Here is a 2,571-nt window from a genome sequence, read left to right on the forward strand (position 1 = left end):
AGGATTCGTCGCGTCATCACTGAACAACCGGATAACCCCCTAATCCTAACCCTTAACCGTAACCCCCTAACCCTACCCTACCCTAACCCTGTTGTCACGAAGCGCCAGAATTTTTATTCTATGAAGCTAAAGCGTTGTGTTTTGTCCCAAAGAAAGAGGACTGCATCACCTTTAAATGCGATTTAAAGCCTAAATGTTTTCGTTTATGACTAGCTTACCGTGTTATGACTGAGAACAGGGGAGAAGTAGCGCGAGAGTAATGTCGACCAAAACAAACGCAAGTAAGCCCAAAGACAGCGCTGAAGTTATAAAAAACATCCACAAGCACGCGTTTGAGTATATATCCAAGGCACTGAAGATCGACGAGGAAGACACAGGTGAGACGAAGGAGGTTGTGCAGTGGTACAAGAAAGGGATTTCTGAGCTTGAAAGGGGTATTGCAATAGAGCTCACTTGGCATAGAGAGCAGTATGACCGAGCAAAGAGACTTCAGGATAAAATGGTCACCAACCTCACCATGGCAAAAGACAGGCTTACCCTTTTAGAGACGACACTAGCCTCTAAAAGGAGAAATGACCCCCAAGGGACATCACGTCATGCTCTTCCACAGCCAAAGTCAGCTCCTAAAAGTCAACCCGCAGGTGTTTCCACCACCATCAGACCCTCCAGTCCTGTAAGACCTTCATTAAGACTAACTGATGCAAAGGTTTGTGGTTTTTTTTGGTTATTTAATAGTGCAGGCACATGCCATTTGAAGCTACCTTTCTAATGTGTAATGCTTTCTGGGACAATCTTAAGACAACCGCTCGGGTGGGAAAAACTCAGAAAGGAAGACCGGCAGCTGTGAAACAGCCCCGGAAGAGGGATATGAAAAACTTCAAGAATGTGGACAGTAAACTGGCTGACTAATTAGTGTGAATGCTTGAAAAACATTCACACTAATTAATCAGAAGAATAACCTTTGCTATCATTTATATACGTTTATGATGTTTTGCTGTTACCAGCAGTGCTAACGCTAGCTTCAATGCCAATGCTAGCAACAATGCTAACGCTAGCTATAGTGCTAACACTAGCCTTAGCAGTTGTTAACTGACAAAAAGAATATTCCTGTGATATTTCTTGGCGGTCAGTGAGACAAAAGTAAGAAATGAGCTTTATTATTGCCATTGTGGCTCAGTTTTAACAGTAATAAGAGTGCAAGCGCTAGCAGCATTGCTAATGCTAGCTGCAATGCTAACGCTAGCTGCATCGCTAACACTAACTGAAGTGCTAATGCTAGCCGGAATGCTAGCGCTAGCAGCAATGCTAAGGCTAGTAACAGTCTAACAGTAGCCTTACATAAGTGGAAATACTTCAGGTAATTAGTTTAAATTATAAAATTGCTGCTGTGTCTGTTTTATTCTATTTTTATTTTTTATTCTTTTATTTGGTGTGCTGTATTATTCTATAACCTGCTGACTATGAGTTCAGTGTATCATGTCGTGTGGGCTTTGTATTTCTGTTAGTCTGATAACACTGTACAGACAACTAACATATAATTTCTCGTCTTACACTTTCAGGAACTTGACTGACACCTGTGCTTTGCCTGGTAGGTGTGCACATACTGTAAGAGAAGTAGACCAAAATAAAAAAATAATCTGACTAATATAAGCTTTGATGGGTTCAAACTTTGTGCTAAACATTTTAAACACAATTTTATAATAAATACACATAAGTGCAGCTTAATAATTGGGCTAAAATATTTTTTTCGTACATTTTTGTAGTCACACTACATGTGATTAGTTAATCATATTTGTATTTAAAAATATTATTGCTGAATTTAATTAAATATTTATTCTTTTAAAAAGTGCCCAATTATGCAACTTTTTGCACATGGCAGCCAACAACAGTTTAGCTTGAATATTTGTTTTAGTAGTCACAATTAGTTCAAACAATTACCATGTGATTTCATTTTAATACAATTATTATTTTTTTCTTCTTTTTTGTTCACAGTGTGCAGAAGAAGAACAAGGACCAGATTTCCAGTCTTCTCTCTCACATCCCAACCCCTCTATCCTCTGTCCTTCTCCACATGTTCTCTCTGCCTTCTTTCCATCTGTATTTCACCCTGTGGTTTGTGCGAAATTGTGCCAAACTAAGAATCTTATTGCGGTTTGATTTAAAGCCGTTTCTCTCCTGCTCTGTCTGTTCTCTCTTCTAAATTTTCTCTCTACTTGTTTTTCATTCTGGGCTTGCTGCTAAGTTGTGCCAAGCCTATAAAGAGAGTGCATAATATTCTCTCAACTGAAGAACAAACTGTCAAACGAAAGACAACTGTTTCAGACAAATAAAAACAAAGACAACATCTCCTGGTGTGTGCCACTCTTATCTTGTGAACATATTTTCTAAAGACTAAGAAACACTTGCAAGTGTGTGAAAATGCCAAGGAAGCAGAAAAAGTCACAAGCTGCAAAACAACGCTGGAAGAAGTTCGATGAGCTTCCATGAGTTCCATGAGCTTCACTGTGAGGCCGTCACAGTGATGTGGCAGGACTAGAGCAGGGCGATATGGCCAAAAATATTTATCACGAT

General features: G+C 39.4%; 1 long non-coding RNA gene across 1 annotated transcript; it reads left to right on the forward strand.

The window, feature by feature from the left end:
* Nucleotides 1-461: 461 nt before the first annotated feature.
* LOC102201907 (uncharacterized) lies at nt 462-2,336 on the forward strand. The gene is made up of 3 exons (XR_311785.1): nt 462-706; nt 1,560-1,588; nt 1,993-2,336. It is a non-coding gene; the product is annotated as an uncharacterized LOC102201907 (long non-coding RNA).
* The last annotated feature ends 235 nt before the right edge of the window (nt 2,337-2,571 follow it).

The sequence above is a fragment of the Pundamilia nyererei genome, unplaced genomic scaffold, assembly GCF_000239375.1.
Source record: "Pundamilia nyererei isolate P.nyererei 1_Seehausen unplaced genomic scaffold, PunNye1.0 scaffold00061, whole genome shotgun sequence".
Taxonomy (NCBI): domain Eukaryota; kingdom Metazoa; phylum Chordata; class Actinopteri; order Cichliformes; family Cichlidae; genus Pundamilia; species Pundamilia nyererei.